General features: G+C 37.5%; 1 protein-coding gene across 2 annotated transcripts in view; it reads left to right on the top strand.

The window, feature by feature from the left end:
* Nucleotides 1-16,205, top strand: part of LOC139720000 (uncharacterized) — a 64,800-nt gene that overhangs the window by 36,117 nt on the left and 12,478 nt on the right. For both annotated transcript variants that reach the window (XM_071631377.1, XM_071631376.1), the window contains exon 2: nt 14,191-14,353. The gene's annotated coding sequence lies outside the window, so the exon portion shown is untranslated. The remainder of the gene's footprint in view (nt 1-14,190; nt 14,354-16,205) is intronic.

The raw sequence follows: 16,205 nt of genomic DNA, 5'->3' as shown, positions 1-16,205 counted from the left end.
GGATAAAAAAACCTCTAGAAAATACTGCTGGCAGTTATCAATGCAGCTAAACAGCATGCATGGCAGATTTTCTATCACAAACTCTACTTCAGGTGTCTGAGGGCCCCATGAAGGTGCTCAATAGTAGTACATCAGGACATTGACGCTTACAACTGTACAAGCAATTCAACATAGTATGATCATAGAACCACTGAGAAAGGAGCACTCTATTGTAGTAATGTGTGTCCTAATGCTTGAGCGTGGTCATAGCAGTCATCCTATATACTTTATGCTTGAAACACGGCCTTCATACAGGAGATATCTTATTTCGAATGAATACATTCAATCAGTGATTAGAATGCACCACTTGCGAAATAGTCAAAGGTTTAAGCGTAACTTATTGTGTATAGCAAGACGCTGATTATGAAAACAATGCAGTTGCGTAAATAATAATCTATACTTAATACATGTTTGTGGTCAATAATAATGAATGTACTACATTCAAAAAAGCAGAAGAAAATTTTCAATTTTCATTTTTCAATTTCAATTCATTTTCATATATCTCAGTGAAAAAGACATCAAGTATACCAAAATAAAATGATACATTATGTACAGCTAAGAAGCACAATAGAATATTGCAAACATATCTAGAACATGGTGGTCAATCTATGAAAGTATTAATCTGAAAGAAATATGATGGAACCTACGTAAAAGCAAGCTTGTTGAGCGCAGGTCTCAGTATTAAAATCGAGTGTAAAGATTAAGATGAGGAGCACGGGTGCAACAAACGACCAAAACAGAGAGGGAGAGAAAAAAAAAGAAGGCAAAAATACTTGGGGATATAGCAAATTCTTCTCTAATGCAGGTTTGGAGATCAGATAAACCACATGCTGTGAGCGGATGAACAGTTGTTATCATTGCAATATTAACGATATGATATAATGATACGATTTAGACAAAAAATTTATATCAGTTATTCACCTAACGTCCTTCGCATTACATTTTACGTAGCAGTCTTTCGAGCTGGGCAGCAGTTTTATACATTATCCCTTAGGATTATCGATCATACAGACATTACTCATCATAATATCACAATACCACAATCAGTTACGTCACTTGTAATATGTTTATCTTTATTATTGCTCCAATTATAATCACTATAGCCTGGTATCTATACTCTTCATATAGATATAAACTGTGGAAAAGAAGTGCGAGAAGAGATCCCATAACATAACAAAAGAAGCATAACAAACAAGTAAACGTATTTATCATTTGCTAGCCACTAATCATAAGTGCAAGCGAGAGTGTGAATGTTTGTAACAAAGCTTGAGAAATGGCACCTATTATCTGCCTAATATTCATCTATCCGTAATTTGCATATCTGCATAATAATTATCTATCCCTTATTTCGTCACAGACGCAAGAGCCAATGACCACTATACGGTGTCACATCTTTTATCTTTTTATCAGCGATGTTATCAGACAGAAACTGTCATCATAATATTGTTCTTATATACTATATATTTTGACATATTTCGAATATGATTTTGTATATTTATATATTAACAATTTTTTTTTGTTGAAAATGAAAATGACAATATAAACATGATATAAACTGAAATGAAATCAGATTAAATAGAGAGAAATTATCATGTAGAATGATTCTTATTTTGTTATATAATGATGCTCCGCGCTGTTTAAGGGATTCTTCCTTTAAAGCGTGAACTTCAGAGGGTTCAGTTCCACGTGATGACCACGGCGGGTCGGGTTAACCTCTTTCACGTCGAATTTGGGCAGATCGATTCAGATTGACCACCATTCCTTCAGCTCGAGTTTCACGCGGTGTCCCCTTGTCGGGATATGGCACCTTTCGCAATAACGATTTCCATTTCACCCCCTTCGGCTAAAATCTTGAGAATGCTTCAAATCTAATGCTTCAGGTACGAGATTATGTTTCGTCCTTAGGATTTAAGGCGGATGTTGATAAGAAAATGTAGAAGAATCTTAGAAGCAAACTAGACAGAGATACCCCCACCTGAAATGTTTTGTACTCAAAACGTCAGCTGCAAAACCGACACTACCTTCGGGCCACTAAAATCTATGAGTTCAAAATTTTGGTCGCCAGAAAAAGAAAGGTAGTGGCCCGAAATAAAAGGAAATATAGAAATCATTTGGACTTTTGGCGGCCGAACGGGTGACTAAATGAAAGAATTTTGGAAATTTGGTGGCCTGACATCATTTTCAGTGGCCCTGGGCCACCGCTAAAGTCTGTACCCCTACATATGCACATAATTATGTAAGAACATATATATGCGTGACTTCAGGACTTTATAGTAATGTTATGTTCTACTTTGTCTTGTCCCTTAAAACGAGAGAGAGAGAGAAAGTCGAGAAATACTCATCAGTATAAGGCTCGGTGCCCTGTGTCCCCGTCACGTTCTTCCAAGGGCACGGTCAAAATGCGTGAAGTGCAGTGCGAGGAGTGCGCGTCGCACTTTGCATCCCATGGTACACACTACACACCTGTACTTGCCTGTGTCACACATAATTACCTTGTCCCTGTTCTCCCCACTCTTCCCTCTATCGCACTTTCCACAGTTTGGCGACGATTAACGAAGTTTTTTTCATGACCAAGTTTAAAAGAAAACACCAACAACAACTCCAGCGATATCGTCCGGAAGTCATGTGCTATATTACTTCGTGGAGAAACAGTTTCATGCTTATGCAGAGACGGCTGACAAAATTAGATGTTCTTCCCTTTCTCTGTATGTTGTTACATAAAACACTAATTACAATGATTAGACTAGGGCAAGATGAAGTATATACACAGTAGAATTAATCTCTGTGTGTGTTTTTTTAATGATGTATTTTATTGCTGACAGCAAGTGCTGATGAAGTTTGTATTATTGCTGAGGGTATGTTGACGTTGTGTGGAAGAACACACATAATATGCACAAAATGCGTCGCTAGTGTATGTTGTCTGCAAAATCGTCATTTCCATCATGCACTGTCCATTGTCTTTCATCACGTGGGAGTAGTAATTACAAAGTGCTTAAACGGTCATGATGTAATTGGTAGTCCATATAGTATAATCACACAACACACACACACACACACATTCTGGTATTTGACATGCCATTTTCTTTAAATTGATTCTAGATCTCTGATCTACTTGCAGTAATCTGATTTACCTCGAGAGACCGTGGAGTGAATTGCTGAAATTATGTTGGGACTCTTCTTTTCCGCTGATCAAAAAGATGTTTGATAAGCTACGTCAATAATTGAAACCTATCTGGTGAGAAAAGCTTGAAAAGAATTGTGAGTTATTCCCTCATACTTGCAACAAACATCTCACATTTTACTTCCTGTGCGCAGGTATCAGTAAGGCTGTTCCAGTTATTATCCGTGCACATTACAAAAACGATATTTTTCTCGGCGTTGTCTTCAGCCAGCACGCAGTATCATGCGCCAATTACGGGAAATCTCTACACAAATTTTATTCCTCCTATAGGCTCACTGCCGTTAGCTAAACCACAGTTTTGCAATCTGCATCAGATTTCATTTCTGCAGATTGAATATTGATTGAATTTGCTAAGAAGGATAATAATAACAAAAAAAAGTCATTGCTTCCAGCTGCTGTCTCACAAACAAGATAGTATGATAAGAATTGCTTGAGTCTCTATTCTGTCAAAGCGACGGTGAAAAAATGGAAAATGAGGTGTTATATGCATCCCTAGGTGTGGCAAACTTGTCCGTTATACTGTGGTGCTTAGAAAGGTGATACAATAGCTGCATCATGCTTAAGAATCAGAAAGTCCTTTCGAAAGTCTAAAATCTGAATTACATGAATAGGATAGTTTGTCAGCTGTTCATTGCACGATGTACTATGTAAGGTGTTATTACAGGTGATAGAATATACATCTGGTGCTTGAGAATCAAACAATCCTTTCGACACTGTTCTAGACTCTGGGTTACATAGAATAAAGGATATGCGTCATACTGTTTGTTTACAATGTACTGTAGGTGAGTGTTGTATCAGGTGCTTAAGAAAAACACATTTCTTTTGAGAGTACCAAATTCTTAATTACATAGAATAAAGGCATATATCGGATATTTGTTTGTTTCTTGTTGTTGTTTTTGATAAAAGAAGGCTGAAATTGTGCCTTGTGATGATATGAATGCATGCAGAGGCACATTTGACACGTTTGAGGGAAATTTTACCAATATAAAGCTAGTGCTCCGATGACAATTCTCATTCATATTTGGATAGAATAACAACACTTTGTAAGGATGCAGTGTCGTCAGTCAGCCTTCTATTGATGACATTATGCGCTGAGTTTTTCTGAAGCTATGACACATTATATATATTTGATACTTTATCTCTTAACTTGTGATCGACGGATACGCACCTATATACATTTATACGTGTCATCAGCTTGATGATGCTATTGATTCAACGTGTGTACTAACCCATATTATATTCGAGGAAATTCTTTACATTTTATCCTCGATCACGAAATCGTCGTTAATTAAAAATGAGCGAATTTCACACACATGCAGGGTGCACTGACAGTCAGTCGATATTCTCAAACACCTTCTTCTACTGAACTAAAAAAAAAAATCAGAAATGTTCATTTCTATCCAGTCTTTTTGATCAAAATTTACTCGATTATCTATTTCCCTCGAGCAACCACCTGTTACAAACTCACTTGACTTTACATAATCACCTGGAAGAAAACAAACAAATAAACAAAATAACTTCTTCTTTTTTGCAGTACATTGCACTTAGTAATTGGGCTTACATGTGACCATTTAGGAAGGATATTAATTATCTTTTTGTTTTTAGACGCAACCGGACACATTTACGTTTGCACCTCAAGTGTAATTTTGAAGGTGTTAAATTATTTCGCAGTGTATTAAAGAAAGATGTGATCTATAAGCTCAAAGTTTAAAGATTGATACATCATCATGTATGTGACGGTGTGGGTAACTGTCAAAGTGGAAATAAACTTCGGCATGAATGTAAAATCCTCTTTGTTTTCCACAAAAAAATAACATAATTAATTGTCTGACAACATAAATAGAAATTGCTAAAAGAATGAAGTGATAGTGGTCTGAGATATCTTCAGGGATGGTGATTCTGACTTTTTAGATTTGCATTTATAAGGTTATGTAGGGGTGCTGACAATTGCATTTCTTTTTTCAATTGAATAATCAAACAAACATTTGTGAGGTTTGTTGTTTAACCATTTGTGTATTTGCCTGCCGATACTTCGCATGTACACGCTGTCCAAAGTCCCTCCCAGCACAGAAAGACTAAAAATTTGATAACATATCTTATGACCAGTGACGAAAAGGTTTATTGTCATGTTCCGACTAGTTGTTCGAAGGACGTAAAAGGTAAAGGAAGCTTTTATAACGACCAGAGGTCGAGATGAGAATTTCCCAACCAGCTTATAGGGAAAAACCAAGGAGTTTGCAGTATTCTGCTCGCGATTCGGGTAAAGGCAAGTGGCTCAGTGGAAATATCGAGGAGCTAGGCTATTCAAACTTTCTTATCATACGGTTGAGGGAATTCTGTCTCTTTTCAATAGACCGTCGATCGAGAGAGAGAGAGAGAGCCTTCAACAATAATTGTCTACTGGCGTATAAATAAATTGGCATTTACTTCGGAGCGTTCGTGTTTGTCTTTGCATCTCTGTAGCCTTGTTGTCGAGTCTAAGTAGGGGTGTTCATCGTATTTCAGAGCTCCATCAGCACTAAGGAGTTTGGAGGGAAATCGTGACACTGCTGACAGTCGACAGTTGTTGACGAGTTTCTTCACCTCAGTGTCAGCCAATTCCCCTCCGGAGGGCACGGCTTGCCCGCAGCCGTAATTCCCCGCAGAGAGGCGCGTTCTAGAATGTGAGCATTCGTCTTGAGATTCCGCGGTATTATAGAGGGTCTCTATATACCCTACTCTCGATAAGGCTCTGCCGCATTAAGCGCTTTACAGCCGACTCCTTTCTCTCCCCTTTTCCTCGTCAAACAGAAGCATCTGCTTACAAGATGAATGTCATATCCATTCAATAAGATTATATCCTTTAACGAAATGATATCCCACACAATCGAAAAGACGATATTGCATGCATATACCTGTAGTATGAAAATACTTATAGCCGCTTTCTTTCAGACGTCTGACAAGAAAAACAACAACAACAAAGAGAATAAAAGTCAGTGTAATCTTAAACGTTTTTAGTTTTTAAATATCAGTCTATGATTGCTGCGCACTGTGTATTTTAGTTACCTCCACAAAGTATTGTGATTGTTAGAAATGAAACAAGTTAAAAATGTCCGGATTTTACACAAAGAAATCATCGAAAGAACACCTTTATTTCGGTTCTTTTTTTTGGGGGGGGGGGGGGGGCTGGCACATTATCTCAGGTTGACGCTCCCTGAGCGTATGTACAGCACGGAGAGAAATCTAGCAAATAAATAATGAAGTACCGTCTGGACAACATGCAGGAAAGATACTCATCGGACGCTGTTGACCAACCACTACACACGTCATGACATGTAGAGAGTTACAGAGTACCTAAGACTCATGTTACATTAATCCCACTTCTCTCGCAGTGGCTTTCCACTCTCTCGTGTGTATATTATATGTGCGTGTGTGTGTGTTTTCTTTTCTTTTCTTTTCTTTTCGCTACGCGCACTCAATCTACTTCTCTTTATAAGATCTGTCAGGTGATATTAGTCTGTCTTCGTTTCGTTTATTGCAAAGACTAAGTTATGCAAGAACCACGTTGGTGTGTATTATGCTGCATTGACTCACTGAGTAAACGTGACTACACAATGTGGGAGACGTATGCCCACATTGTCGACAGACAGAGAGAGAGAGAGACAGAGACAGAGAAATGAGCGCCGAATTTTCAACCCAAGACTGTAATTTGAATAGTCAATGAAGTGAGAGTGAATTGACAATATTTTACCCCTGTGCCTCCGAAATGCTGCCAATCCTTGTAGGGGTGATTTCACGGCAAACCCGGTTCCCGGAATGTATCGGTTAATTAAATCTTGTCAAAATGCAGCATGTTTATCTTATTTCTTTTACGCTTTGTTTATTTGTTTGTTTTTCGGTTGTTTGGTTGTTTCTAGGTAATACCAATTCCGAGCGAACATAATTGACAGATTCTTTAAAGGTCCTGCTTACCTTTGGGAGCAGTGATTTGAAAAATGTTCAAGATATCACTTTTGATGCATATTTGCAGGTCAGTTGTATCACAAAACATCCTACCATCTAAATTTTTCGCAATAAGGCCTACCCCACCCCTAAAAAGGAGATATCTCTATTTTTCTGATTAAACCATAACTGTAGACGGTTTAGCCTGGAAACATTTTTATTATAACTATTGTTCACATTTCTACACTGGTTGATTCTATCCCTAACTCACATTTTAGAACTATTTTGGAGCACTAATGCTGGGTTTTGTTTCATCTGCAAATGGTAAATTATGTCTTTAAAATTCCAAATAGTGCTTCCAGATATAATTTGTTAATAATTTATCAGTAGTTTATCTGCCACCAGTTATTGCACTCTTTAAAAACGCTAAAATTATCTTGTGTTTCATTGTTTAAAAAATCCCTTTCCATAAAGTGTTCAATGTAGGGGTCAGAAGGATCGAATATTGATGCAGGAATAAAATTGACTAGTTTCATATCTTATGACGATGTCTGTAACCTAGTTCAAACTTCATGCCCACCAGCGTCCCTTCTTATGTTTGAGGTACATATAAAAGACACACATTGATAACATTGATGGGATGTATATATATATATATATATATATATAATTGATATGTGTATGTGTGTGGATGTTTGTGTGTTGTACTGTGATAAACCCTAACAAAATGCGCGTCTTGACAATTTGATATGCTTCGTGAACGTATTCCTAAATGCGCTATATTTTACAGTCATAAAAATTCACTGCTTACAAAAGGCAGTAGAACTAGATCATCGAAATTTAGTATACAATTTGACTCCTCCCCCTCCCCCCTACCCCCCTATTGTGACATGACTGGGATTATGTAAGTGAGGTATTTGTTCCTTCTGTGTCTATTGTCTCGGTGTACCTTAATGCGTGCCTAAATTTATATGGATGCCAACCGAAAAGACGTTTTGGAAAAGATATATTTTCAGTAGATACCTACACAAACGCACATACACTACATACACTTATACACAGGCACACACACACACACACACACACACATATATATATATATATATATATATGCGGGTACTGGAGCATAATTTGATATCCAATCCGAAAAAGAATATGCCCGCATAAAACACATCATTGCAGACTTTGATTTCCGAAAACCAACCGCAGTTGAAAATATCACTTCCTCAAAAGTTTCGACTGTCTCTCTGCTATCCCAGTCTTCAGAATCAAGGTCTTCTAATACACACATTTTACCCATTTTATCGTTGTTGTGGTTGTTGTTCACAATGTGTGGTTGCCATAATAATATTCATACGTGAAATTGTGGCACACCTTGGTGTATCTATACTGTTCAACTTTTAGAGATGCTTATTAGATTGATTTATTTTCTTCAACATACTTTCATACATATCATTTAAATTCAATTCAATTCAATTTGATTTATTCATTTCATTAAATCTCATTCAAAATATTTACATAGTTGTGTGAGTCAAAGGAGGAAATCACGCAAAAAGCCTAGGGCTTGGAAATGGAGATTTCCTTTACAATATCGTCTAAACTCACAGTTAAAACAAAAACATATATGTCAAAATGTGCCTAAAAGTAGACCTAAATTCAGAGGACTACAGAATTAACAATACATTAATCACTAATCATAGACAACATGAAACAAAACAAAACAACGATTGAACTAAAACAATACAATTCTTTTCAGTAATATCTCAGAAAAGGTCTATATAATATACAGATTACAATGTACATGATTCGAAGAAAGGAAATACATTTGTACGCTAATTCCATTAATAAAATATGTCATGTATTACCAATTTGCAAATAATCGACAAAGAGATTTTGCAGAAGAAGAACTACTACTATAAACGGATGCTTGTAAGTGTAAGATGTAATACTACAGTGACGTAAACGAAGTATCCTGTCACCCTTTGCCGATGAGTTTTAATTCAGACATGGTGCCAATTGAAAACCCGTGCACATTTCTTCTCGCCTATAGGACAATTAATACTCACTGTCGGGTTAGAAAAATTTGAAGAAAAAAAAAAGAATCAGAAGATAAATACAAGTAATTATCGATATACGGAAAGAACGGCTGTACAATTCAACTCAACTCACAGATAATTATAATCATGCTCTGTGAAATCAACTACACTAGTAGCTGTTCCCGTAAGCGCTAATATATACGCAAAATTCACTCGTTTTTAGTTGTATTTTTATTTATGTGTGTGTGTGTGTGTGTGTCTGTCGTTGGCAATGCAATGCGGCACATGTAAGTCGAGTCTAGGGTCCCGCCTAAAAGTAGGCTTTCAACTACTGTGCGTAGGATGTGGAGTGAGTCACAGCAAAATCATTATAATACGTGAAAGCATAGAGGGCCTTTTAATGGATGGGGTGCGCGCACTTATCATAAATTTGTGTCATTTATTGGGGGAAAAATCCGTATTACAGCCCTTATAACATCAGTAAGGACAACATTTTGTCCTCGTTTGCGGTTGCGGTAAGACCTAACATGTTCGACGAAATTATCTTGATTTGTACAGAGAGAGAGAGAGAGAGGGGGGGGGGGGACACAATGGGCAAAAGTATACGCATGGCATTACGTCAGGAAAAAAAAAGAAACTAGAAAAGGACATGGTAAATATTTTTCAAACATCAAGATTGTTCAGTTTAATTTACGATTTTTTTAATACAAATTCTTGTCCAGTATACACTTGCGGGTAAGTGCATGCGTGTGTGTGTGTGTGTTTGTTTGTGTATGAATGTGTGTGTTTGCTTTAAGTGATTTCAACTTGAATATTTAACAATAGGCTTAAATACCAATGTATGACATTTACAGGGTATTCACACCGATTCTGAATTCCCCTATTTTTCCCCACCATTTTTACAGAACCATAATCGCGATACTTCAAAATGTTCACACTTGTCGAAGAGCGATCTACTTTCTTTTCTTTGAATCGCAAAAAGAAAATTCAGCCGATGAAATTTTGTCATTGTCGGTGTAGACGTATAGCTGCAGTGATATTTCTCCGACAGCACTTGATTTTTAGAATAAAAAGTTCCCGATATTTAAGATTTTTGATGGGTTCTATATTCTGGAATTTCTGTTAGCCTGCGTCCTGGAATCGCCAACGTCGTACACTTCTTCTTTCGTTTCAGTTTTGATTCAAACAACAACAACAACAACAACAAAAAAAAAACCTCAGAATCTTGAAGTGAGACGCCGCTTCAGACGATTTAAAGCACCGTTTTCATGTCCGCACAATTTCTGTGCGTTATGAGAGCTAGTCACGTGACTGCTCTTCGCACATTACCGCCTCTGTTCGCTGCGTCCATGTAAATGGGGTAATGATACGTTCTAGGTATCGAACGTTTTCCATCGCAGTTTACAGTTCATGTCCTGTCAGGCCTCTGTTGTACACCTAATTATGGGGATAATAAGTTGCAAGGTTCCAGTAATTTAGTCTCGCTCCTCGCTTTCTTTTCACGATGCAAGTGGTGAGAAGCGCCAAAATAACCTAAATGTAAAGGTGGTGTGTGTGTGAAGATAAGCTCGTATGTAATATATATGACGAGTCTCGTTAAGCACTGTTCGGTGCTATGCCGCTAGATAAACACACAAACAACTCGACGTTGATAACGTAGCGGATTTAAAGGAGGTTGTTGCTAAAAATACGTGATGCATTGATCGTCCGCGGTGAAAGGCTTGTAACTGTGTTCTCCTGGCGAGAGTCGAAAGGAGACTGGGGAAAATGAAGAATAATGTCATTAGGTAAACACTCGAGCGTGGCAGGTTCGTGCTGGTTGATTTGCTTGTCTGCCAGCGCTTTCATCAGGTTCCACTCTCCCGCCTCGCTATGTTTCCGTTCCACTGATTGATGAGACGAGATGGCCAAATAAGGAGACAATCGAATCGACTGCCTTTCGTCTTTGATATGCAGTTTAAATACCTTATTCCACGAGTATTCTATAGTAAGGTAAGGCAACTATAAACAAAACACGAATGACCCTTAAATGATTGCAAAGGACGAAGAGAATTCCCGTTACTGGTGACGAAAATACAAAACACGGCTGATTTTAGAATATTACTTTGTACGTTGTGAAATTGATGTCAATGACTGATTTGGCTACTTCTTATATGCATACATGCGTGTATATATATATATATATATATATACTAGTATATATATATATATATGTACTCCTAGATGGCACCTTTCGAAGAAGTTGTTTAAAAAATGTGTACAAGTGTTATCGGTTGTATTAACCACGGAGTGAATTCATGTGAAAACATTAAGAAGACACAATTATAAAGTGGTCGATTACAAGTATAGATGCATGCAAGTGGAATTGAACACTGAAGTATGACTACATCATCTAAAAATCGACATCTCTTTTACAAACAAATATACTTGTCTAATCGTGACGTCATTAGAATACCATGTCTTTAATGCTGTGATCGTGTACAAATGTTTGTTTTTTCATGATTAAGAAAGATAAAACTGCGTATGTAAATAGATTTATGTCGGCTGCTCGAGGCGCACCGAAATATTCCAATTTGCGAAATCTTTGTTTGGAGTGGGACCCTTATTGCCCGCCCATTAGGTAGACGCCAGGGCTGCTTAACGAATTGCTGCCATAAATGCCAGGAAATATACGAAAACTATCAACAGATTGCACTCGTGTGCTAGCTAGTCAATGAAGTCGTTCTTTCATTTTACTCGATCCGGATGGAAAAGACATTTGTGATGCAATCATCGTTCGGTATAGTTCGCCGGGTGGTGCCGGAGTGTTCTCTCTGATGCATGAGTAAAGTGGTGAAGTCCCCAAGCACTGCATCCTCTTCAAATATTGTTGACATTTTCTTGACATAAAGTCGAATACACTTAGTATTAAGGTCATGTCGCTATTTGCGGTATTTCGATTTGTTTTCTTGTTGCGACGCCAAGGGATAATGGAGAAAAAAAAATTATACAAACACAGTTTAATCGCCGACCAGATATATTATGTTTGAAGCTAAAATACAGTCGTTTGGAGGCAACACTTATTTTTTTCGTTAAATTGTCCATTTGATTTTTTCTTGTGTGTGTATTTTACTTTCTTTATCATTCATACTCATCAATGGTGACTAAAAGACCCCAAGTACAAGCAGTTATCACTTCCATCAGCAACTGAAAGTTCTACACACCATTAACACGATGCAATGCAGTTGAAACACTTTCGCTTTGTGAAAATAAATGAAATGAATAAAATAGCGTTTCTATCTGACCTAAAATCTAACTAATTAAACCCTTAAACTCACATTTTCCACTTGAATTTCTATCCGAGAGGCTTTATGTCAACATTTTCGAAAGATAACAGTGTTATCTGACCTTAATTAGCGGATATGGTCACATCAAATTAAAAATACTCAGGAGACGATAGCCTTCCATGATAGAATGCACACTTTATAATGATAATAATAATAATAACACTAATAATGGTAATGATGATAATAACAATAGTAATAGTAGTAGTAGTAGTAGTAGTAATGATAATAATAATAACAATAATATTAATAATGATAGTAATAATAATAATGATAATAATGATAATAATAATAATAATAATAATGATAATAATAATAATAATAATAATAATAACAATAATAATAATAATAATAATAATAATAATAATGATAATAATAATGTCCTCTTTATCCAGGGTATAAGCCTCTTCAGTGTTGCCACTGCCATTATCATTACTCTAGCGTTGCCAGGTACCTATTTATACACATGGAGGGACAGAGACATGGTGGGTAAAAACATCTTGTCCAAGGATGTTAGCACTGGGCGGGAATCGAACTCGGGTCCTCCGATCGGGAGTCGGGAGTCTCATCCACTAAACCACATGCAGTGCCCCCACTTTATCGTCCGCTTCTGAAAAAAAAAAATATATATATATATGAGGTATCAGTGAAAGCTGCTGGTAGTGTTGAAACACTCAATTAGGGTGTTCCATTTGTAGATGTCCTCTTTGTGTATCAGCAACAATCCCAACGCTTCCGATCGATCTTGTTGCACCAATTAATGCTATTTAAAATCTTTGCTCGGAATCTCTTCCCTGTCTGAAGTGATCGTTCATGATATTTGAACTCTTCGCGCATCCGATGCCAAACATCAGAATATTGTTACAAGTATGCGTCTACTCATGTAGTCAGCTCACGTTGCATTTCATGGTGTTTTTCAAAGTCATGCGCTGATAAATTTATGAGACGTTTTCAAGTTGGGTGGTTAAATTTCAACCAATATGTGATCAAAACAGTCAAGCCGTTTAGTGCGTTGCAAGTAGAATTGCAGCGTCATTGTACACTGTTTCTGTTGGTCGTCATTTTTGATCTGTGCAGGAAAGAAAGTGATACTTTATTTATGTAATGGGATTCCATTTTAGCGTTTGCGGTTTTCTTTTGTTTTGTTTTCTGTTTTTGTTTTGTTTTGTTTTTGTTTTTGTGGGTTTTTTTAGGATCAACCATCTTGTCCTGTCTAGTAACATGTTCGAAACTCAGGAGTAAATACGAAACTGTTCATGAGATGTACTGTGCATTACAGTCGGACTCTATTAGATTTTGTTTGTTCATTTATTTGTTTGTTTGTTTCTTGTTTACGATTTGACCCGCAAATCGGCAATGAACCTGCTAACTGTATAGCTCGTAGCATTATGGAAGAAGACGAGACATGAACAGTGAGTTATAACGAGCTCGTTTCTTGGGTTTCTTTTGGCAAAACAAGGATAAAGAGAAGATTTCGGAATAACCTTGGCAAAAATCGGCACTGAGTTAACAGCAGAATCTGTGCCACAAGTTGTATTTCCGCCAGGCTCCCGTGTCAATGTGCATATCCGCGCCACACAAATCATTATTCAAGCGTAATGCTACCTCTTTCCGACGGGTTTTTGAGAACCACCATGCGTATAATGGTGCCTACATTAGAGCCTTATTTCTCTCCCGTTCTCTATTACAGGCCGGACGACATTATGTTTTGACGCACTCGGACTCCCATTCCACGTCACTCCTGGCGTGCCGTTTTGCCATTTATAGTTGCTGCATTTCCCACTTCGAGGCGCAGTTTTGAGGACGAAACTGCCCGGACAACTAGCCGGTACTTCAGGCGGTGTTCGATAAACGTGAGTAGCATTCCCTTTTTTCCCTTTTTTTTCCCCCTCTAGTGATATCGGGACGTCATGCATTCGTCTCTGAAGGGAGAAACGAGCGCATTTTATCGTACGCTATTGTTCTCAAATCGTGCATCATATCGCCGATGTACAGTTCAGTAACCTATACCCTTGTGTACAGGGTGCGTTTTCTTTTCCAACAAAACTTTATAGGTCTATCATTGAGGTAAGAAACACATAAAATCATTACTTTATATATATATATATATATATATATATATATATGACATCAAAGAGCAATTCCTTTTTAACCAATTCCCTCTAGGTGTACTTAGCTTAGTTAGCCATATATGGCTTAACCTATATACATACTTCTTCATCGATCATCATTTTGTAGAGTTGAGATTTTGTGAGAAAACATTCAAATATTTCAGCTTTCTGAGAGAGAACGATAAAAATATCTACACACGAAAAAATTATCATTTTCAGCCAATAGCCCCCTGCTGCCCTGTTGAATTTAAATCCTTGTTTATTTATGGTCACATCAGATATGTGTACATGTAATGTCCTACAAGGTGCCCAAGTTCATTCATCGCCAATATTCTTTGAGAATTTTCATGCTTCTTCGAAGTGCTGACTCTCGCATTACCTGCATCAAACATAATAAATGATATCTGCAAAATGACTATGTTGGTTTCCTATTGAGCCCGTCTCAAAGAACACTTTTAACCACTGAGAACCGTAACACTATTATCGAGTCTCTTATTGAGGCAATTACCATAGAGTAGCGCCTTTGCAAGGGAACATAACTGTTGCTGTAGGAGCGCAATAACTTATTATGAACTGGTTGTAAGATAAATTTCATCGGGCACCTGGACAGGTTTTTAACCATTATCCCGAAGTCGTCGGGGCGAAATCATGCAAAATTATTTCATCGACATGATTGATTTTCAGTTGACATTGGCAGGTGAAGGAATACACGTGCGCACCTGTACCATCCGCCGTTGTCTTGTTGTTTAAAGTCTGCGTTCGCCGGAAGCAAACGATTTTTTTTTCTTCCTCCCCCTGTCTTTTTCCGCAGGGTTTCGAATGTACCGTTATCGATATCCACCAGCTTCTATTTAAAGTGAAGGACTGCAATCTTACCGGCCTTGGACCATTCTTCCCACTAAACTCTTTATGCACGCTCTGACATACGTACGACCAGTTGTGTGTGTTTACGCATGTGTCTTTGTATGCGCGTTTTATTATCATCACCACACATTTCTGTTTGTATATGAAAGAGAAAATGCATAAAAGATATAGAATAGATTGAAATCAAAAGATGGTAGTGGAATCATAATCTGTTTGTATAAAAGGCATTACTCCTTCTTTCAGCCTAAGATACTCGTCAGGGATACTGTGTAAATAATGTGTCCCTTACGGCGGAGGTGATATTTGACCACAGACAAGCAAAATTATGTCTTGCACTGCGCTGTCTGTCACCAACGACTGCTTACTGTATTTCGGTAGAGAAAAGATGCTTTTGCTTTGGGATGCGCTTTACCTTGCGCACACGCATGCACAACAGTGCACATTTTGTTAAAGTGATTGTTTGCACGTGTGCGTTAATATATTACAGATATATTATTTTGACTCGAGGTATTCTTCACATCATCGTATCAATAAACGATCCCTTCATTCCAAATTCCCATCATAAGAGAAGTAACAGCACATCATTGATGCTCGCCCACATATCGGGATGTTTGACGTCACAAAAAAATAATAGGGAGACAAAGGCTGGGAGCCATTAATTCTCGGTCCTATTTCATGAAGTATTTACAGCGATTTGCAAATTGCCATGATTTCGGCTACATCGTGACAA

The sequence above is a fragment of the Diadema antillarum genome, unplaced genomic scaffold, assembly GCF_040938485.1.
Source record: "Diadema antillarum isolate AM-2024a unplaced genomic scaffold, OU_Dant_1.0 scf00000119, whole genome shotgun sequence".
In the NCBI taxonomy this organism is placed as follows: domain Eukaryota; kingdom Metazoa; phylum Echinodermata; class Echinoidea; order Diadematoida; family Diadematidae; genus Diadema; species Diadema antillarum.
This window is presented reverse-complemented; position numbering and strand designations above follow the sequence as displayed.